Consider the following 24,499-nt stretch of genomic DNA (forward strand, 5'->3'; position numbering starts at 1 on the left):
ATGAAGTCTCAAAAGTTCATTTTTGCTTTTGTTTCCTTTGCCTTTGGAGACATATCTTGAAAGAAGTTGCTGTGGCCGATGTTGAAGAGGTTACTGCCTCTGTTCTCCTCTAGGATTTTGATAGATTCCTGCCTCATGTTGAGGTCTTTTATCCATTTCGAGTTTTTCTTTGTGTATGGTGTAAGAGAATGGTTGAGTTTCATTCTACAGATTAAAGTCTTCTTTTTAAATACTGAGAACTTCAAACTGAAATATTAGAATCTAGTGCTCCCTCTCAACATGTTTATCTTCTATTTCCCCAAACACATCATCAAAGGAAATTGGTCCCATAGTGGTAAGAAACAAACAAACAACACACTTATTTTAAATGGAAATTTAGCTGTGTTTGCAGAATTCATAATAATTCGTAGGAAAACCTTAGTTCTTACCTATTTATGTACTCCTGGTGGTAATGTATTGGTGTTTGAAAACCAGTGTCTTCTTGAACATGTTATAGTACTTTTATTTGGGGGAAAAATTGGTTTTAGGTTTGGGTTAGTCCATTGTTTGCTTTATAATTTTCTCTCTTTAAAAAAAATCATATCTTATGCATAACAGAAGAGTGTAATGTAGAGAGGGATATTTAAATTCAATTAGAAAAAGAGGGATGCCTGGGTGGCTCAATTGGTTAAGCAGCTGCCTTCGGCTCAGGTCATGATCCCAGCATCCTAGGATCGAGTCCCACATTGGGCTCCTTGCTTGGCAGGGAGCCTGCTTCTCCCTCTGCCTCTGCCTGTGCTCGCTCACTCTCTCTCCCTCTCTCTCTCTGACAAATAAATAAATAAAAAAAATCTTAAAAAAAAAAAGAAAAAGAGACATAGGAATGACAGGTAGCAATTATTAAGGTTGGATTTATGTATAAAATATGATCCTGCTATTGCATATTGTTCACAGGTAAGTACTTTATAAGATTTGAATATAGAAACATTCATCTCAATATATCATATAAAAACTTTGGCATTTCATAATTTCCACCTGTTAGCAGGGTATATATTTTTAGGTCTTCTGAAAGACTTTGTTATGATACCTATTAACATACTCCAATTAATTTCAGAGAGATAAAAGAGCTACTTGGATTAAAATTTTTTATTAATCTTTAAAATGAGATATTAATAAAGTATTTCATATAATGATAAAAGTAAGCTATGGTGGTATCATCAGAGTGGTGACTTCCTTTGGGAGAAGTTATGAACTGGGAGGAGGCACAAGTGAACCTTCTGGTTGCTGGAGATGTTCTATGTCTTGATTTAGGTGATGGCTACATGATGTGCCACATCTAAAAATTCTCTTAATAGTTATGTACTTTATGTATGTTATACCTCAATCAAAAAAGAAGAGAGAGGGGGGAAGATGCTTTTAAAGACATAATGTTTAAAATATTATAAAAAGAATTAATTGGTCTGAGTAGGCAGACATCAACTTTTCCTTTTCTTGCTTAGTTTCTCCCTGTCATCCAAATCTTCTAACCCTACAAAAAGGTTTAATAGCAAAATGAATAGACATAGCATGCAGTTTTCCCCAATTATAGGAGAAATACTTTATATAACTCAATACAAATAGGGACTGAAAACTAATAAGAAGTGTATTAATGCCCCCAAATTTGAAATTAGAAAAGTGCAAGTGGTGAAATACCATGAAGGAGGATCAGTAAACCAATGCAGAAGGTGTTCAAACTCATTAGAAGTTAAAGCACTTTACATTAGAGCAAGATAATGTTATTTTAAAAATTAGCAGAGACAACTGAGAGAGTTTTGTTATTTAATATTATTAAAAATGCAATATTTTAATGTTTCCCATTTTTTTAAAAGATTTTATTTATTTATTTGTCAGAGAGAGAGAGGGAGAGAGAGAGAGAGAGGGAGAGAGAGCGAACGAGCACAGGCAGGCAGAGTGGCAGGCAGAGGCAGAGGGAGAAGCAGGCTCCCTGCTGAGCAAGGAGCCCGATGCGGGACTTGATCTCAGGACGCTGGGATCATGACCTGAGCCGAAGGCAGCTGCTCAACCAACTGAGCCACCCAGGTGTCCCTGTTTCCCATATTTTTAAAAATTTTTTAAAAAGACTTTATTTGACAGATCACAAGTAGGCAGAGAGGCAGGCAGAGAGAGAGAGGAGGAAGCAGGCTCCTCGCTGAGGAGAGAGCCCGATGCGGGGCTCGATCCCAGGACCCTGAGATCATGACCTGAGCCAAAGGTAGAGGCTTTAACCCACTGAGCCACCCAGGCGCCCCTGTTTCCCATATTTTAAAGAATTTGGAGAAATGCATTTTTCAGAAACAGAGCACTATAAGATCAGGTTTTTAAAAATTGTGTGTCCAATTGTATTTCTTGGTTTTACACACCTAAGAGTTTTAAATTCTGCTGTTATAAAATAGAAATATCATTTCATATTTCATTACAGTTGTGAGTTTCCTATAATTTTTCAGAAATTCAAAAGTTGAGGGTTAGATGGCCAATTTCTCTTGAGTTACTGGGCTCAGATGCTGTTTAACAAGATGCCATAATTTGCCGTTCACCAAGAAACTATGTGAAATAAGAGCTCTCAGCACTGAATCCTTCTGTGAATTCTCAAAATAAAGCACTGGAATGTATACATGGGCTTGTAAAATATTCCAGAAGAGGAACAAGTTCATGGTGAGCATATCCAGGGAAATAGATGTACCTGGGACACTTCAGGCACAGGATAGTAGATACTGGCAATAAACTCATTTTCACCATATGTATATTGTCTTCTTGCCTTCTTTCCTGAGCTGTCTCAACTGTATGTACCTCTCAGAATATGGGCCCAGTATTTTCCCTCTCCTTATCAGTCTGTTTCCCCTATTGCCCATGAGGTGAACTAATCCTTTATGAGTCTGCTTACATACTTGATACTTGTCTCCAGGCTTCCAGAAGCCTTCTGCCTGGAGTTGGGCACTCCTCCCACAGGCTCCCGTAGTACTCCCCACCTGCCCTCTCCACACATTGCTGTCATTATTTGCATATAAGACCTTGGGCATGAAACCATGGGCTGTACGTGGACTATGTGTTTTTCAAAGACAGACACTTATTTCCAGTGCCTGGAGTCTCTATAAATTAATGCATATTTATAGAATGGGTGAGAATAATTACAATCATACAGGGAGGCAATGTGGCAGAGTGGAAAGAACCTTGAAAATGATGAGATAGACTGGCTGCATCTGTGGGTAGTTGTGACCTGGGAAGTCATTTAACTTCTCTGAGCATCAGTTTCCATGTGTTCAAAATGGGGCTAATAATTTGTTCCAGTTTAAATCATGGAAATGAAACATAGGAACTAAATGAGAGAACAGATGTGAAATACTGGACTTCCTGGCACAGAGTGGACATTGGCTTCTCGAACTTCCTTCATTTTCCATCTCAACTTCAGAAGGGCTTGCAGTCCCATTTTTTACATTTGTATGAGTGTGTCTGTGCAATGATAAGGAATGAGTACATGTCTGATGTGCTTGCCTGTGCATATATGCACACACACAGATATATGGAAGCACTTTCCCATATTCTTTTTTATGGGGACTATTTCTACCTTGGTTCCTTTGAATAACATTTAGAAGAGGATGTCAACATTAAGTTTTTGGAAAGATCAATAATTTTTACTCAGTTTAGGATACAAAATCATTTCGTTTGGTCATCAGTAATTATTTTGAAAATCCAGATTCTTGAGTATGTGCCTCACATATGACTTTCTTCCAGAACACATTGTCGTAATGGTCCTGCCAATAAGGCATTCTTCATTTGAGCATTTTCATTATTTTTAACCTTGAACCTAATTATTTTATTTTCATGATTTTTAACCTTGAAGATTTTTAATGGAGCTATATAAATTTACCTCAAGATGCTGTAAAATAGGGGGAGGAGTCAAGATGGTGGAGAAGTAGCAGGCTGAGACGACATCGGGTAGCAGGAGATCGGCTAGACAGCTTATCTAACCATTGTGAACACCTACAAATCCAACGGGAAATCGAAGAGAAGAAGAGCAACAATTCTAGAAACAGAAAATCGATCACTTTCTGAAAGATAGGACCTGCGGAGAAGTGAATCCAAAGCGACGGGAAGATAGACCCCGGGGGGAGGGGCCGGCTCCCAGCAAGCGGTGGAGCAATGGAGCACAAAATTGGGACTTTTAAAAGTCAGCTCCACTGGGAGACATCGCTCCAGAGGCTAAACCGGGGGGAAACCCAGGCGGGGTCAGCATAACCCCAGGTCCCACGGGGTCACAGAAGGACTGGGGGTGTCTGAGTGCCGCAGAGCTCGCAGGTATTAGAGCGGGGATGCCGGCTACAGCGACAAAGCCGAGGAGTGAGCTCTAAGCCCGGGGTTACCTTGTGCCGGTCACAGGCTGGGTGGGCTCGGAGCGCGGCTGGAGGCTGCGGAGACGGAAGCGACCCAGCGCTTTTCTCCAGCTCCAGCAATTGACTGCTTTCCTCAAGGCGTGACCACAGGCCAGGGAGGCGGGGCGGTTGGGCGCTTTGCTCTGAGAGCGCACTGAGGAGCGGAACCCCAAGCTCTCCGCTCCTCCGGGCCGCAGACTGGGCGGTCGCCATCTTCATTCCTGTCCTCCGGAACTCTACGGAAAGCGCTCAGGGAACAAAAGCTCCCGAAAGCAAACCGGAGCGGATTACTTAGCCCGGCCCCTGGCAAGGGCGGTGCAATTCCGCCTGCGGCAAAGACACTTGAGAATCACTACAACAGGCCCCTCCCCCAGAAGATCAACAAGAAACCCATCCAAAACCAACTTCAGTCACCAAGAACAGCGGAATTCCACAGCAGGAGAAAGCAAATCCTACCTGGACAAAATGACAAGGCGGAAAAACTCACCTCAAAAAAAAGAACAAGAGGCCGTACCTAAGGCTGGAGACCTAACCAATACGGACATTGGTAACATGACAGATCTAGAGTTCAGAATGACAATTCTCAAGGTTCTAGCCGGGCTCGAAAAAGGCATAGAAGATATTAGAGAAACCCTCTCCGGAGAGATAAAAGCCCTTTCTGGAGAAATAAAAGAAATAAAATCGAACCAAGTTGAAATAAAAAAAGCTATTAAGGAGGTGCAATCAAAAATGGAAGCTCTCACTGCTAGGATAAATGAGGCAGAAGAAAGAATTAGTGACATAGAAGACCAAATGACAGAGAATAAAGAAGCTGAGCAAAAGAGAGACAAACAAATACTGGACCACGAGGAGAGAATTCGAGAGATAAGCGACACCATAAGATGACACAACATTAGAATAATTGGGATTCCAGAAGAAGAAGAAAGAGAGAGGGGAGCAGAAGGTATATTGGAGACAATTATTGGAGAGAATTTCCCTAATATGGCAAAGGGAATAAACATCAAAACCCAGGAGATGCTAAGAACACCCCTCAAAATCAATAAAAATAGGTCCACACCTCGTCACCTGATAGTAAAATTTACAAGTCTTAGCGACAAAGAGAAAATCCTGAAAGCAGCCTGGGAAAAGAAGTTGGTAACAAACAAGGGTAAAAACATTAGATTGGCAGCGGACCTATCCACAGAGACCTGGCAGGCCAGAAAGAACTGGCATGATATATTCAGAGCACTAAACGAGAAAAACATGCAGCCAAGAATACTATATCCGGCTAGGCTATCATTGAAAATAGAAGGAGAGATAAAGAGCTTCCAGGACAAACAAAAGCTAAAAGAATTTGCAAACACCAAACCAGCTCTACAGGAAATATTGAAAGGGGTCCTCTAAGCAAACAGAGACCCTAAAAGGAGTAGATCAGAAAGAAACAGAGACAATATACAGTAACAGTCACCTTACAGGCAATACAATGGCAATAAATTCATATTTCTCAATAGTTGCCCTGAATGTGAATGGGCTAAATGCCCCAATCAAAAGACACAGGGTATCAGAAAGGATAAAAAAACAAAACCCATCAATATGCTGCCTACAAGAAACTCATTTGAGACCCGAAGACACCTCCAGATTTAAAGTGAGGGGGTGGAAAACAATGTACCATGCTAATGGACATCAGAAGAAAGCTGGGGTGGCAATCCTTCTATCAGATCAATTAGATTTTAAGCCAAAGACTATCATAAGAGATGAGGAAGGACACTATATCATCCTCAAAGGGTCTGTCCAACAAGAAGACCTAACAATCTTAAATATCTATGCCCCTAACATGGGAGCAGCCAACTATATAAACCAATTAATAACAAAATCAAAGAAATACATCGACAGTAATACAATAATAGTAGGGGACTTTAACACTCCCCTCACTGAAATGGACAGATCATCTAAGCAAAAGATCAACAAGGAAATAAAGGCCTTAAATGACACACTGGACCAGATGGACATCACAGATATCGTCAGAACATTCCATCCCAAAGCAACTGAATATACATTCTTCTCTAGTGCACATGGAACATTCTCCAGAATAGACCACATCCTGGGTCATAAATCAGGTCTCAACCGGTACCAAAAGATTGAGATCATTCCCTGAATATTTTCAGACCACAATGCTCTGAAGCTAGAACTCAATCACAAGAGGAAATTTGGAAAGAACGCAAATACATGGAGACTAAACAGCATCCTTCTAAAAAATGAATGGGTCAACCAGGAAATGGAAGAAGAATTGAAAAAATTCATGGAAACAAATGATAATGAAAACACAACGGTTCAAAATTTGTGGGACACAGCAAAGGCAGTCCTGAGAGGAAAATATATAGCGGTGCAAGCCTTTCTCAAGAAACAAGAAAGGTCTCAAATACACAACCTAACCCTACACCTAAAGGAGCTGGAGAGAGAACAACAAAGAAAACCTAAACCCAGCAGGAGAAGAGAAATCATAAAGATCAGAGCAGAAATCAATGAAATAGAAACTAAAAAAACAATAGAACAAATCAACAAAACTAGGAGCTGGTTCTTTGAAAGAATTAATAAGATTGATAAGCCCCTGGCCAGACTTATCAAAAAGAAAAGAGAAAGGACGCAAATAAATAAAATCATGAATGAAAGAGGAGAGATCACAACCAACACCAAAGAAATACAAACAATTCTAAGAACATACTACGAGCAACTCTACGCCAACAAATTCGACAATCTGGAAGAAATGGATACATTTCTAGAGACGTATAAACTACCACAACTGAACCAGGAAGAAATAGAAAACCTGAACAGACCCATAACCAGTAAGGAGATTGAAACAGTCATCAAAAATCTCCAAACAAACAAAAGTCCAGGACCAGACGGCTTCCCAGGGGAATTCTACCAAACATTTACAGAACAATTAATTCCTATTCTCCTGAAACTGTTCCAAAAAATAGAAATGGAAGGAAAACTTCCACACTCATTCTATGAGGCCAGCATCACCTTGATCCCAAAACCAGACAAGGATCCCACCAAAAAAGAGAATTACAGACCAATATCTTTGATGAACACAGATGCGAAAATTCTCACCAAAATACTGGCCAATAGGATCCAACAGTACATTAAAAGGATTATTCACCACGACCAAGTGGGATTTATTCCAGGGCTGCAAGGTTGGTTCAACATCCGCAAATCCATCAATGGGATACAATACATTAATAAAAGAAAGAGTAAGAACCATATGATACTCTCAATAGATGCTGAAAAAGCGTTTGACAAAGTGCAGCATCCCTTCCTGATTAAAACTCTTCAAAGTGTAGGGATAGAAGGCACATACCTCAATATTATCAAAGCCATCTATGAAAAACCCACCGCAAATATCGTTCTCAATGGAGAAAAACTGAAAGCTTTTCCACTAAGGTCAGGAACATGGCAGGGATGTCCGTTATCACCACTGCTGTTCAACATAGTACTAGAAGTCCTAGCCTCAGCAATCAGACAACAAAAAGAAATTAAAGGCATCCAAATTGGCAAAGAAGAAGTCAAACTCTCCCTCTTTGCAGATGATATGATACTATATGTGGGAAACCCAAAAGGCTCCACTCCAAAACTGCTAGAACTTATACAGGAATTCAGTAAAGTGTCAGGATATAAAGTCAATGCACAGAAATCAGTCATATTTCTTTACAATAACAACAAGACAGAAGAAAGAGAAATTGAGGAGTCAGTCCCATTTACAATCGCACCCAAAACCATAAGATACCTAGGAATAAATCTAACCAAAGAGGCAAAGAATCTATACTCAGAAAACTATAAAGTACTCATGAAAGAAATTGAGGAAGACACAAAGAAATGGAAAAATATTCCATGCTCATGGATTGGAAGAACAAATATTGTGAAAATGTCTATTCTACCTAAAGCAATCTACACATTTAATGCAATCCCTATCAAAATCCCATCCATTTTTTTAAAGAAATAGAACAAATAATCCTAAAATTTATATGGAACCAGAAAAGACCTCGAATAGCCAAAGGAATATTGAAAAAGAAAGCCAAAGTCGGTGGCATCACAATTCCAGACTTCAAGCTCTATTACAAAGCTGTCATCATCAAGACAGTATGGTACTGGCACAAAAACAGACATATAGACCAATGGAACAGAATAGAGAGCCCAGAAATAGACCCTCAACTCTATGGTCAACTAATCTTCGACAAAGCAGGAAAGAATATCCAATGGAAAAAAGACAGCCTCTTCAACAAATGGTGCTGGGAAAATTGGACAGCCACACGCAGAAAAATGAAATTGGACTATTTCCTTACACCACACACGAAAATAGACTCAAAATGGATGAAGGACCTCAATGTGAGAAAGGAATCCATCAAAATACTTGAGGAGAACGCAGGCAGCAACCTCTTTGACCTCAACCTCAGCAACTTCTTCCTAGGAACATCGCCAAAGGCAACAGAAGCAAGGGCAAAAATGAACTATTGGGATTTCATCAAGATCAAAAGCTTTTGCTCAGCAAAGGAAACAGTTAACAAAACCAAAAGACAATGACAGAATGGGAGAAGATATTTGCAAACGACATAGCAGATAAAGGGCTAGTATCCAAAATCTATAAAGAGCTTACCAAACTCAATACCCAAAGAACAAATAATCCAGTCAAGAAATGGGCAGAGGACATGAACAGACATTTCTGCAAAGAAGACATCCAGATGGCCAACAGTCACATGAAAAAATGCTCCACATCACTCGGCATCAGGGAAATACAAATCAAAACCACAATGAGATACCACCTCACACCAGTCAGAATGGCTAAAATTAACAAGTCAAGAAATGACAGATGCTGGCGAGGATGTGGAGAGAGGGGAACCCTCCTACACTGCTGGTGGGAATGCAAGCTGGTGCAACCACTCTGGGAAACAGTGTGGAGGTTCCTCAAAAAACTGAAAATAGAGCTACCCTACGACCCAGCAATTGCACTACTGGGTATATATCCTAAAGATACAAACGTGGTGCTCCGAAGGGGCACGTGCACCCAAATGTTTATAGCAGCAATGTCCACAATAGCCAAACTGTGGAAGGAGCCTAGATGTCCATCAACGGATGAATGGATAAAGAAGAAGTGGTATATATACACAATGGAATACTATGCAGCCATCAAAAGACATGAAATCTTGCCATTTGCGACGACGTGGACGGAACTAGAGGGTATCATGCTTAGCGAAATAAGTCAATCGGAGAAAGACAACTATCATATGATCTCTTTGATTTGAGGAAGTGGAGATGCAAGGCGGGGGGAGTTGGGGTGAGGTAGGAAAAGAAAAAATGAAAAGATGGGATTGGGAGGGAGACAAACCATAAAAGACTCAATCTCAAGAGACAGACTGAGGGTTGCTGGGGGGAGGGGGGATGGGAGAGGGTGGTGGGGAAATGGACATTGGGGAGGGTATGGGCTATGATGAGTGCTGTGAAATGTGTAAACCTGGCGATTCACAGACCTGTACCCCTGGGGATAAAAATACATTATATCTTTATTAAAATAAAAAAATTAAAAAAAAAGATGCTGTAAAATATTACTGAATCTTTTTCTATCTCTCCTTATCACATAAGCAGCTAAACTATTTTTGGTGAAACCTAGGAATATATCACCCAACTTAGGTCAACTCAATGCATATAAGTGGTACTAGGTTTTTCTGTTCTATTTTTGATATTGCAATTATGCTGAATGGGAATGGTTATTATTCGTTGCTGAGAGTTTAGTTACTAAAGATGTTGGCTGCTGTGCTAAACCTTCATGTACTTTTTGACATGGTGATATAAGTAAAACATTTCTGCAGTCTCATCAGTTCATGATAAGCTTTTAGCCAGGCCATAGTACTGCTTTCAGTTGAAATGTCTTTGTTGTCAAGGTTTTATTCATAGAAATGTAGCTCTTTTGGATTATAAATTCTATTCTTCTAAATTTTTCTCTCTTTCATTTCCCTCCTCAGTCTGCACTTTACTTATTACTCTGTGATCTCTCATCTCTCTTGGAGAAGAGGCTCCCAGTCAATTTCCTGTATTGCCATCACTTACTTCTCCTTTCTACCTGGACTCCATGAATACCAATTTTCCATGAATTCATTCTCCCACCCCTCCCATCCTCTTTTTCTGCCCTGTCTGCCTTTGATTCTCCAAAATGGGTTAATTGCCACTGTCCACTTTCCCTGAGAGAGAACTACTCATTCTTTCATTCATCCAGCGCATATTTATATAGTTCCTCCTACATGCCAGTCACAGTGTCAGATGTCAGAATGTAGCAACAAATAATTTCTGCATCCTTGATGTTTAGCATTTAGTTTGGAGATTACTATGTGTTTGTATGAGTTTTCCAACTCTGTACTCCTACTCCCATTTTGCAACCCTTTTGTCCATTGTGAACAGGTTCCCTCTTGTCTGGCTACCCAAAATAAGGCTGGTCATCAGGCTTCCAGGGAGTTGATAGAAATGTGGAATGTCAGGCCAGTACTGAATCAGAGTCTGCATTTTAACAAGAACCCATGGTGGTTTGTGTGCACACTGAGGCTGGTGAAATGTTTTCTGATGGAAATCCCCATGTCAACTGTCCTTATTCCTCTCCACCTCTTTCAGGCCCCTGCTCAGACACTCTTCCTTACTTTTAATGAATGGCCTTTCTTGTTCAACTGACTAGATGGTTGAGACCATTTGATGTTTCCTCCAGTCTAGCTGAATAGCTCTATCTCTATCTTCATGTTGGTCTTCCCTTAACACATTCTTCCTTTTGCATGGGCAAATATTTCCCTTTGAACTCCATCTTACTTCTTCTTTCCTTTGTTACAAACTTACCCATGAATTACCTTTTCCTTTAGTTACATTTCCCATTTCCTGAGAAAAATTCATATTTCTCCATTTCTTCAAGACTGTTCTTCTGTCTTCTACTATGGGACACCTTTCTTCTATATACTGAAAAATCTTCCCTTTTGCTTTTAAGGTATAATTCCATATCTACCTTGCTTTTCAGTATGGGAAAAGCCTGGACTCATTTCCCTAATTTTTTCACCACTTAATAACTTTTAACCCATTGAAATCTAGTTTCTACTTCTATCTTCTCTATTGAAACAAATTTGGATGTTAGAAGTGACCATATGATTGCCCTGTTTGAGTCTTTGTTCTCATACTCCTCCTTCCTATGTGTGCTAACATTCAGTGATGCTGACTATACTTTTCTTATTGGAAGTCTTCTTCTTGGGCATCTGTGAGCCTTCAACTTCTCTTTTTGGTTGATTTTCCCCTTGCTTCTCTGCACACTTCTTTTCTGACTCCTCTCTGTTCTATCTTCCTTCCAACCACTAAATATAAGCTTTAAAAAATAATTCTACTGAGATATAAGTTACATATAATAAAAGGTACCTGTTTTAACTATATAGTGCTATAAATCTTGGCAGTGTATATATCCAGGTAACCACACTACCATTGTAATCAGGTTAGAGAACATTTCTATTACCTGAAAAAGTTCTTTTGGCCTTTCTTCCCCACCCCAAGCAACCACTGATCTGCCTTCTGTCAGTATACATTAGCTTACTTTTCTGGAATTTTATATAAATGATATTATACATATTTACTCTTCGTTGGTTTGGATTGTTTCAGTTGGCATACTTATTTTGCAATCCATCCAACTTACTATGTGTATCAGTACTTTATTCCTTTTTATGCCTGAATGAAATTTTTCTTTGCATATAGCACAATGTTATCTTCTTTAAATCCAAGTGTAAGTATTTTTCAGGGACTCTGTTCGATTCCCTTCTTTCAGATCTTGTACTCATTTTTTGGTAGCAAATGTCAAATCATTTTGTATGGCTTCTGAATCTCCACTGATAGCCTTTGCCTACATCATGGATTTTAGAATCTCTTTTGTAGCTCTGTGCTTAGTATCTGTTTCTGGGTTGCTTACTAACAATTTAACCTTATAATTTCCAAAACAGACTTCTGTTTGGTGTCTCTATTTCTGTTAATGTTACCTTCCTTATCCTTATTGTTACCCAGGCAGAATACTTTTTTTCTTCCTGTTATAATGACTTGATTTTTAAGCTCTACATGTTCTGTTTTTCAGCCTTTTATATCCGTCCTTTCTTTTTCCAGTCCTCCTGCCATCATCTGATTTCAAGTAAAAAAACTTCTCTGTCTGCACTTCTAACCATTCTCTTCCCAGCTGTCTTATTTATTTTCCTAAGACACAGATCTCATGATTTTCTTCCCCTCACAAGAACATCCTACTCTTTCCTTTTTGCCATTGGAGTAAGTCTTATTAACAAGTGCCAGTGACTGAGTAACTTCTGCATGTCAGACACATTACATTTATAATGTGTGGCTATAACTCTTGTTGAGCTATGGCAACATATTGGGTAAATGAAAAGACTGTAGCAGACATGCTAGATGGTCCTTGCTTCCTTTTCTGCTTCTCTTGTTAAGTTGTTGTCTTCCCTACCTTGTGAACCTCAACTAACCAAAAAACTACAAGGCTTAAAAAGGCAGAAAAGTACTATTCTGACAGTTATTTGGGAAGGGACTGCACTGGTGATCCTAAGCAAGAGGCATGAAAACCAGAACAACTTCCAACCACAAGTTTTGTAGCCCTGAGAAACAAACACTTCTATGTGAACCATACCACAAAGATCCATAGCCTGTTTTCACTTGTGAAACTCCAACTGTGCTTGGACAGGGAAGTTACCAGGTCTTCAGGTGCTCCCTGATGCACGTTAGCCGAATAGCGTCTTTAGCTTCTATTTGAACCATTTAATTATTTTGTTTTGAAAGGCAAAATTCTCGCCAGTGGTAACTTGGGGGGTAGATTACCTGACTTCAGAACCCATGACTCTGGAGGAAGTGATTAGAAAAAGCAAAATGTTGGTGACTTTTGGTTGCTTCTCGGGGCTTTTAGAACAAACTACTGCATGAGAAAAGCTAAGTCCAGGCAGGGACTGGCTAGTTTGGAAATAGAGATGGCAGGTAATAGAAGTTTGTTAAAGGAAGCACTCTTTGCCTGTGGCCTATAATCTAAAATGAGGGAGACCTCAGAAATTCCAGGCTTTGTGAGATGGACCAAGCCAACTGCTTTTGCCCACCAAACAGAATGCAGATTATTGCTCAGGGATTTCTAGCTGTGAAGATCAGGTTGAGAGAACTGCCTAGCATATTGTCTCAGATGACTGCAAGGCAGCTGTCATGAAATTGAGGAAGATAAATACAGAAGCCAATGACTAATGGAGGAGAGTGCCAGGCTTAAAATTTATGATCAAAAAAGAGCTCTGGCTGTGGTTACTTTTACATGGTACTGACTAGAAGCAAATAGATTAAAAAACTAATATGTTTAGAAAAAAATTGTATTGCCAAAACAAAAAATGATGGGCCTGGACATTCTGTGATACTTCAATCCTAACACAACTCACAGCTTTCCTAGGCTCCACCAGCTGCAAATGTACTAAGAGCTGAGTAGCTCCTAAGCAGAGTATAGGCTCCAGCACCCAATTCAGATTGGGCTATGGGTAAAAATGGACAAAAAAAATCTCTAGAGCAGAGATTGGCCAACTGCAGCTCTCAGGCTAAATTCAGTCTGTAACCTTTTTCTGGGGCTATGAGCTAAATATTGTTTTACATTTTAATTTTTTATTAATTTTTAATTTTTAAAGTAAAAAATTAAATTGTATTTTGTCGGGTATTAGTCTTTTTTACATTTCTTTTGTTGTGTTATCTTAGTCATGATAAAATACACCATTAGTTTTTGATGGCAGTGTCCTAAGATTCATTGTTTATGTACAACACCCAGGTCTACTATAGTATAATTGATAAATATATCTGTAATAAATTTGAAGTGTGCAACATGATGATTTGGTGAACATAGATGTTTTGAAATAATAACTACAATCAACTTAATTAATATATCTATCACTTTACATAGTTACCTCTTTTTTGAGAATGCTTCAGATCTGTTCTGTTAGCAGATTGCAAGTATACAATATAGGATTGTTAACTATAGTCAACATGTTGTATATTAGATTCTCAGAATGTATGAACGTATTCGCCTTATAACTGAAAGTTTGTAGCCTTTGACCAACATCTCCTCATTCTCCCCAACCCCCATCCCCTACAACCACCAATCTTCTCTGTTTTTACGAGTGTGATTTTTTTTGTTTTTAAGATTCTACATGTAAGTGATATCATAAAGTATTTTTCTGTGTCTGGCTCATTTCATTTGGCGTAGTGCTCCAGTTTCAGCTGTGTTTTCACAAATGGCAGGATTTCCTTCTTTTTTAAGACTGAATAGTATTCCTGTGTGTGTATGTGTGTGTATGTGTGTGTGTGTATGCGTGTATGATATTTTCTTTATCCATTTGTCCATTGATGAACACTTACATTCTTTCCATGTCTTGGCTATTGTGAACAATGCTGCAGTGAACAAGAGAGTGCATCATTTCCTCTGGATAAGTACCTAGAAATGGGATTGATGGATCATAGGATAGCTGTGCTTTTAATTTTTTGAGGAACCTCAACACTATTTTCCATAGTGGCTATACCCATTTATATTCCCGCTATTTTACATTTTTAAAGAATTGTAAAATAAAAAAAAAACCAACAGTAATAACAGAAAAGAAAAATATGTGACACCATATATAGACCACAAAGCCTAAAATCTTTATTTTATGGCCTCATAAGAGAAAAGTTAGATAACCAGTATCCTAGAAGGTAAAGCGAAGAATCTTGGACAATGGCCAAATGAGTTACTCCTAAAGAACAAAAGCAAGGACAGTCTGATGGACTAATTGAAGAAATTACTTCACTGCTATTAGAGTATTCATAAATCCTTTTCAAGATTTGATAGTTACTGTGCTTAGTGATTACTCACATTCTTCCCCTTTCCGTATGGGAGTGACTACAGCAGTTATCACATTACTACTTTTTGTTTGCTTATTACGTGTTGAGGAGCAGATAACACGTTAATTGTTTCATAGGTCACTAGACTGTGAGGAGTTACATACAGGCATTACAAGAAGAACAGCACATCATCCCAAGATCCTGGACTTTGAACTGGCTGCCATGTCAGAATGGGTGTTGAGTTGTATCCCTTAGGCAGGGCTGAGTGAATTCTATATGTGGGAAGAAGGGTGAACATGGATATTTGACCACAGGGGTATTGAGTGCATTCAGTGTAATTTCTCCACTTTTTCCTTTTGCAGACAACTCTGTACTTTTGCCGGGTGCATGGTTGTATTGGTAGAGATATTACCTTTTCCAGCTTCCCTTGAAGGTAGAGACAGCTGTATGACTAAGTTATAACTATGGGATGGGAGTGGAAGTGATAGTACAAATTTAATGTTACTACTTAAAGGGAATCATGGGAATTGTTTGATGGAATATTACTCAGCCATCAGAAAAGATGAATACCTACTATTTGCATCGACATGGATGGAACTGGAGGGGATATATGCTAGGTGAAATAAGTCAAGCCGAGAAAGACAATTTTCATACAGTTTCACTCATATGTGGAACATAAGGAATTGTGCAGAAGAGCACAGGGGAAGGGAGGGAAACCTGAATGGGAAGAAATCAGAGAGGGGGGCAAACCTTGAGAGACTCTGGACTCTTGAAAACAAACTGAGGGTTTCAGAAGGGAGGTGGGTGGGAGGATGGGGTAACCAGGTGATAGGTATTAAGGAGGGCATATGTGCTGATGAACACTGGGTGTTATCCACAACTAATGAATTGTTGAACATTACCACAAAAACTAATGATGTACTATAGGTTGGTTAACTGAGCATAATAATAAAATAAAAAAAAAATAAGGGAATTATTTGCTGGACCTCTTTCCTCCTTCTCAGAGGCTGAAAATTGGCAAAGACTGGAGCAACCATGGAGCCCATGGGTTAAGATGATGGAGATTCCCTGTTAGCCCTTGACCCTCACTTATAGACCCCTAGATAGGGGAATAGAAGCTATTTTATTTAAGCCCCTCTACTTTGAGGTCTTTATGCTACAGAAGCTTTGTCTATACCCTCAGTAATACAATGCTGAGGTCTTATTAACCTCAAATATTATTTCATCCATGGAGCTTTGTCATTTTTCCAACTCAAAGTAATCTCTGTCTTTTGAACTCCAATGAACTTTGCTCTTTTCTCACAGCACTTATTACACTTTGTTTTAAGGTCATTTTTATAGCCTTTCTCAGTAACTAGATTCTAAGATCTTTGGGAGGTATGGGGATAGAGAAAGGCAGTATCTAACTTGTTTCTAGACTTTTACATTCACACACAGGGCTTGAAACATAAAAGCTATTAAATAAATATTTGTTTAAATTGAATTGACTCTTTAGTTATTAATTTTCTAAGCAGTATATGTTCATTAGTTGAATGGATATGGGAAACAGGAGATGATGAACCCAGGTCATAAATCTTTCAAATAAGATGATATGAACTTAATGTATGATATATATATATATGCATATATACATATGCATATATATATATAATTTTTTCTTCTTGTCAGTATCTTATCAGTTATAGATGATTTATAGATCTGCTGAATATTTTGTCTTCTTCAATAAATTATATTTCCTTGAGTATTTTTTAATGGAAAGACCATCAAATCAAATCGTAATTATGGACTGCTTAATAAATATTTCCTTTTGCAACAAAAGAATATCTTACTTTTGGGTCATGTTAAAACAGGTAGTATGTCTTTTTAGTTGTGAATGGGGAATTTGGTATTAAATAGTTCTCAGTTTGAATACTGAATTTGTCAATTATTAGCTGTGTGATCTTAGAAAGGAAACTTAACCTTTCTAAACCTATTTCCTGGTCAATAAAGTGAGTAGAACAACATCTATTTTGTAAGGTGTTATAATAATTAAGGTAATGTATATAAAGCATTTTTTATTATCTTGAAGCAAATCAGAGAGGTATTATTTCATTCATAAGTATTTCTGTATATATTCTTAAAATATAAGGGCTTTGCTCAAATACAAGCATAATACCATTATCACAGTCTTCCAAATTAACGGAACACCTTAAAATCATCAAATATATTCAAGAGTTCAAATTTCATATTGTTTCATAAGGTGTCATTTTCATTGTTTGCTTTGAAAAAAAGTTACAAACTGTATATAGTAAAAATTTGCCAAACAGATAAACATCTTAGTTCTTTTAAAATATCAGTCTACAAAGTGAACACATTATTTCTTTATACTTGTGGAATGAAATATTCTGCATCTTATTCTCTTAGTAACTTGGGTTATGACAGTTCATCAAAATGTGTAGTGAGTTACCTGTCATAGATCACAACAAGAGATTCAGTGCTAAAATCCCTCCACATAGTTTCTTCCTGTTTAAATAATTTAGCTGTTGCCTGCTGCATATGTGGCTTCATCATTTCTCAACATCTTTAAAGATGACATTGTAAGATATTGTTAGTTACTGGTGGCATACTTCTACTGTTGGTAAGATTAAGGTTTGAAATTATTTTTAAGGGAATGGATTACATTTTTCTCTTGCTGCCTTCACCCTGAGTGTATCCTTTCCTCTAGGGGACTGTCCTGGACACCTATTTCAGAGGTAGGTTGGGGGGTGGTATATATAGAAAACAGAAGATATGGTCCCTTCTCTCTAAGCCTTCTCTCCCTAGCTGGGGAGAAAACATTGACATCGAAAATGGCATAAAACCAATAAAAGCATCACATTCACAACTGCAAAAGCAAAGGACAGACAGAGTTCGTAAGTTCTGATAGGGTGCAGCACCCTAGAGAGATCAGAATCAGGTGGGTTTAATCGAAGAAGGCTTTTGGAATAGGTAATCTTGAGTTCAGTTTGGAAGGAGCCGATAGACATAAATTTGAGTTGAATGAAAAAGGCATTCTAGGTGAGAGGAAAGAAACAGAAGCAGAAACAAGGAGTCATCAGTGGAGATTGAGTTTAAAATGAGCGGGGACTGGATTAATGAGTTTTTATTGCATTGGTTTGATGCTAATATAGAATGTATATTAAGGAAAACATGAGCCATGAATGGATATGACTTATGCAAATTTTAAAAAGCATCATTTCACTATTATAGAACTTTTCAAATGTCTCTGACTGCAGGAATTATTACTGTGTAGATGTTCTGGAAGCGAAGAGAAGTCAGGCATAATAGCCTCTAAAATGAAACAGGCACAACATCTGGGGTAGCATATGGGTGTAGCATGGAGGAAGCCGACTTGGGCGTCAGTTTAAAAAACAAATTCCGATCTGTGTGTGCCAGTTGGTAGCTAATAGAATTTTCTTTACTTATCTTGGAAGTATACAACAGTAATGGAGCTACAGACATGTTGGGCTCTGGGTGTGACTGTAATTCAAAGGGAGGCAGAGGACAAATGAATTATTCTAAGTGTCCAGAGTTAATGACTATGATTCTAATTTATGCTTCCTATTATTTATATTTTTCTTTCTTTCATTCAGCTGGTATGCGCTGAGTACCTACTGGGCTCTGCTAATCAGTTGTACTCATGTAAGATTTCAGTTCTGCAGTGGGCAATGTGGAAAAAGAAGTTTGTGTGCATCCATTTTTCTGTCAAGGGAGGAAACAAAAAGCATTGGGGTTTTGCAGGCAGTGGTGACTGCAAGACTTCCTCTCTGGTCAAAAGTGGCATCGGTATTGGTGGTAGTGTTTGTGGTAGAGCCAAGTTCTTGGCAGGAATCCCAATGGTAGCTGCTCAGAGGGAGCAGTGGTGGGACAGCAGCTGTCTAAGCTGTTCTCAAAGGCAGGTTTGGGAATCTGATTCTGAAAAGTTTGCCCTCCAGCCTGGGTTTTTGGCCCTCCCAAAGATTCTGTCAGCCACTCAATAATCTTTTAATAAATGCCTTCTCTGTGTTATTCACCAGCTTGCAGCTAGGAATCCTGATGTAGAAGAAAATGAGGAGAGATTTCAGGAAGAAGGTACGGTCCTTTGGGCCAGACAGCCAAGTTTGGAAGTGCAGAATGTTTCGAAGGAAGGAGGCTTCAAGTAGGATCGAAGTGTGTGTGTGGCAGAGGGATGTCGAAGAACGGTTGGCCATTGAAGGAGGCTGGGCTGCTAGACCCAACGAGGTCTGTCTGGGCATCCAAGGAGGGAACACATGGAAAAAGTAACATTAGAGGAAATGGGAAAGTATTCTTTCCTTTTTTCTTCCTCTTTCCCTCTCCCTCCCCGCATCCTCTCTTCCTCCCTTCCTTTCTTTTCCTCAAAGGAAGGCTGGGTAAGAGAAGAAATGCCGTAAAGGTGCAGAGTGGGTGGTTTTGAGGGGTTGGGAGGAGGGAAAGTTTAGGAACTTGAACTGTGGGAAAGGTAATAGAAAACTAAATAGTAACGAATAAAAAAAAGTACAGAGTGGCAAGAACTGAGGTTCTGGAGTCTGAATGTGAAGGCCTAAAATTATGTAACACCCTGAGAAGGCCTTGGGGGCTGGGAGCCTGGAGGAGTCTGTCACTCTGCTGGGGCTCACTTGGGTTTGAGATTGGCAGTGCTGGTTCTGGGGAAGGACAAGGCAGGAAAAACAATGTTGCATATCTTATGCTTCTCAGAAGTTGTCCACTTTTCGTCTTCCCCCATCCTGCCCTCTCAAATACACTTACTTACAATGACCCTTCTCTCCTTTTACCTCCTACTGTCTCTCCTTGTCACTTCAGGATGTATTTGTCTTCGGTTACTGCTGTTTTTCCTTCTCTTACTATTTCAATGCCTATTCCATGACCTCGTCCCTAAAGTTTATCTTACTTTTCTCTTGTACTTTCTCTAAGTTTCATTTTTTTAAAAAAACTGGTTATATACTTCATATCGTATTTCTCAGCTTTCTAGTCTTTCTAGTCTTCATTCTGTGACCTTTAACTTATCTTATTTTTTTCCAAAAAAATAAAACCAATGTGTTCTTCCCTTTCCTCTCTTCTACAACTCAGTCTCTGTCCTGATCTGATCCCTCCCCTTTTCCCAAGGGACTGTGTGTCTGCACTCTCCAGTTCTGGTTGGCTGTTTCCCACTCATTCTCTTCTTACCTGCTTTTTGGCATCCAGACTCATTTTATTTCTAAGCCAACTCTACCTGGCACAAAAGTACTTTTAGCCCATGCAGATCACAGATGTATGCCCCTTTCCTGGTTAATAGGGCTGTTCAGTGTTGGTTATGGGTTTGGGGGAAGAAAAAAACAATAAACTACAGCCCATCACTACTCAATATTCAGTGCCTCTGGTAGGTTTTTAAGTTCTTCCATGCTTGGGCCATGTTCAGATCTTCATTTTCCTCTATTAATCAAAACCCTTTTTGTCAAATAAATCCCATAACTCCTATGAATTTGCAACCCTAATTCTTAAGTACTTGCTGTTGTTCATACTGTTTCTTTGCTTGGAATATTCATTTTTCTTCTCTCTTTCAGATCTTCAAGACCTTGCCTCCTATGACTATTCTAGTTTTTTTTTTTTTTTCTTTTTCAACTGATCTTTCTTTTCTTTGAATTCCTATAGCATTGGATGCACCAAACAGTTTAACACTAATTAGGTAATTTCTTAAATATTTTCCTGTGTGTCAGTTTACTTTGACTAATCATAGAAGAAATTATGAGAACAGAGGTTATATCTTTTAATTCGGTGTCATCTGCAGCATCTAGAATGGTTCTGAGTACATAGTAGGCATTTAATATGGTTGCTTTTTTGAATTATTACCCTCACATAGCATAATTCACATTACATTTTTAAAGCCTACTTAAAATATAAATTTTACCCTGATATTAAATGACCAAGGGGCCTGCTATCATTTATTCCATGCACCAATGATCTGTGCAACATTTCCTCCGGTGTCTTCCTGAGCTGGCAGGAGCCAGCCATTCATTTAAATTGGCAACAGACATGGAAATGAATTTGTGTGCTGTCTCACTTGGTAATAAAACTTAAAGTGCAGTGTAATTTGCGATGGTTTGAAGCAGTAATGCAATTTTGGCAAGTCTGCTATATCTCTACAAGACTTACTGTTCAAAGATTTTCAAGCCAGTAGGTTATAGACTCTCTTCCTAAAAACAATTGATTAAAACTACCTCCTTTTGGACTTGATCCAGCCCTTACTGGCAATAACTAAAGCATAGGTTACATTTTTGGTTGAAGTTTTCAGGATCAGACCAAGCTGGCCTTTTTTAGAGTGCTTTTTCTGGTCTATTTTTATCACCAGATATAATACTTCTCCTCTCCTAATTTAAGAGATACAAGATAATAAAAAGTGTGTCCAATTCAAGTTGAGTTTGGAATTGAAGCAGCAGAAGAAATAACCTGTGACCCAGGGAAAAAGATGGGAATAAGAGCATAAAAACATCTCAGCTTTCCACCTTCTCTGTAGAGATAATCTTCACATTCTTGAATATGTAAATGTAAAGCAGGTGGATGTCAGCATGCTAGATTTGATAGGTTTTCAATTTCTACCTCTCTCGGGAAGTTTTCAACCAGAAAATAAATATTCCTAAATGCAATAGCCCCCAATCCAGAATTTATTTAAAAAATACAGATTGTAAAAAAATAAATTATGAATTTATATTTGTTCCCTGGTTCTAATAAAGGTTTTTGGTTAAATGATTTCCAGGCTTTCTATTATGTTGGTGTCTTTAGTCCTAATGATTGTTCTTAAAGTGATTTATGTTTTCAGAATTGCAAACCAAGTTTACTAGAATCCATCTTTTCTTGCTGGATAAAATATACTAGGCTCCCATGACACATTCATGTGTTCATCAAAAGGGGTAGATTTATTAGCTACCTGCATAGTCGTAACTCCCAGTGACAGAGTAGTTCTGCTAGGAGTCTCTTCCGGGAGGCTTACCAAAGAGAGAATGCAAATCTTACTTGATTTAATTGGACTCCTATAAACAGCTGTCATTATATTTCCATGGGATTTGCTTTATCAGGGAGTCTAAAAAGTCATAATTTCCATTAGGAAAAAGAACTTAGTCAACATTTTTTTTCCTCCCAGTTGATGAGCTACTTCCTGGTTTATCCCCTCAGCCTCTTTCCTTCCAATGCCCCTAACACTCTCATCTTCTCAACTGTCTATTGCACCTGACCTGCAAAGCTCTGAACATTGAACAATCCAGCCATCTCAGGTCACCCTTCCTTCCCTCTCGCTACTGGAGAAAATGAGACAACCACCCAAATTGGGGGCAATTTTAAACATTCCTACTGAAAACACCTGGAATCATGCTGTGAATCAGAATTAGTCATGCAATCCTTAAACAGCTTCATCTTCCATTTGCTAGAATAATAATTCCCAATTTTCAACAAATTTATCAGTTCCCTTAGTCTAACCTTGATGGTCTCACACCCAGTCATTGATTTTGCCTCCTATTTCATAGAAAAAATGCTGTCAAATATGACCTGCACATACCCATCTCCATTCATGGCCATGCTCACTTTCTTCCTGCCCATCTCTAAGGACCAGTAGTCCTCCCACAAAAGCTCTCCCATCATCTCATGCTCTACATTCTCCTCTCTTTCTTCTAAGACCAGGTTCTCTCGATTAATTCCTGTCTCTAGTCAGTCTTTAACTTCTCCTTCTCCCTCTCTCCTGATTCACTCGCTTTGGTATGGGCAAGATACCCTTACCCACAGTGGGCAATAAGCCTATGTACAAATAGTGATATTTTCTATTCATTGACAGTATATGGTTACATTTCCCTGTTCTTTTGGAAGTTAAATAGGGCCATATGACTTGCTTTGGCTAACAACAGGTGTTGAGTTTCACTGATGGCTAGAAGCTCCCAAGAGCCGAGGTTATTGATCCTTCCCTTTCCTGGACTCTTAAGTGACTATAATAAACATATCAGACAACCTGCATAGGACATGTTATCTACAGGAAAAATATATCTTCAGAACTTTGGGCTTTTAATTACTACAGTATAACTTAACCTCTCTGGACAGACAGTTTTCTTTCTTAAAAATAACCTTCCCTGACCTCTACTTGCATTCTCTTATGCTACATTTATTCTTCCCTTAAAAACAAATTTTCTTAAAGGAAACTTAATTAAGTTAATTTGTTACTTCTCTTAGCCCAGCAAATTTTCTGAGTCCACCAGTTCATCAGAATTATTTTTGCTAAACCTGCCAATGACCTCTTAATTTTCAGATGCAGTGGCCTATTGTTTCTTTTTTTTTAACCTTACTTGACATGTAGCAGGTAGCACTATGACCTTTAGAAATGTTCCATGATACCATTCACTTCTCATTCTCTTCCTTCTTCTTGTCCCTCAAACTTTTGTTTTATTTGGCCTCTCTTACAATTTGCTGCTCAAATGTTGGTATTCTTCAGTATTTGTTTTTTCTCTATCTGAACTCTGCCCACCTCTCTTTTTGTATAAGTTCCACTGATAACTAGTTATTCAGTCATGACTCCAAATCTACATGCAATAGAGATACTATTGTGCAATATTAAACTAAGGCATTTTTAAAAATATTTATTAATTTATTTATTTAAGAGAGAGAGAGAGCCAGAGTAGGGGGAGAGGCAGAAGGAGAAGCAGCCTCCCTGCTCAGCAGGGAGTGCCTCTGGGCCATCCCAGGAACCTGGGATCAAGAACTGAGCTGAAAGCAGATGCTTAATGGAATGAGTAACACAGGCATCGGTAAACAAAAGCATTTTGATTTTCACCATTAAGTCATGAACTTTGCTCTGCCATTTTGATTATTTTGAAGCCATTTCTTTGATAGTTCCAGTTGTGAATAGTTCTAGTTGTGAATGGAGTGACAGCTTACTTTCCTGTAGTCTATTAGAGAAAAAAAAAAATGTTGGTACTTGGTGTGTTTGCATGAAAATGGGTTTGAAAGTCAAGTTATATGTAGAAAGAGTGGATTTGCTTAATTTGTTTTGCCTCCTCCCAGCCCTCCCACCCCACTGCCTCCCATTTAACTCAAAATGTTAGACCTAAAGGACTCAAATCATTGAGTTCTCACTCTGTTATAGCAAATAAACCCCATTCATTCTTAAGGTTTAAGTAAGAGGGTGAGCCAGGAAGGAAATTAGAGGTAGCTATTGTGTTTTTGTTTTTGTTTTTTTTAAAGATTTTATTTATTTATTTGACAGACGGAGA

Source organism: Martes martes (assembly GCF_963455335.1).
Source record: "Martes martes genome assembly, chromosome: 6".
Classification (NCBI taxonomy): domain Eukaryota; kingdom Metazoa; phylum Chordata; class Mammalia; order Carnivora; family Mustelidae; genus Martes; species Martes martes.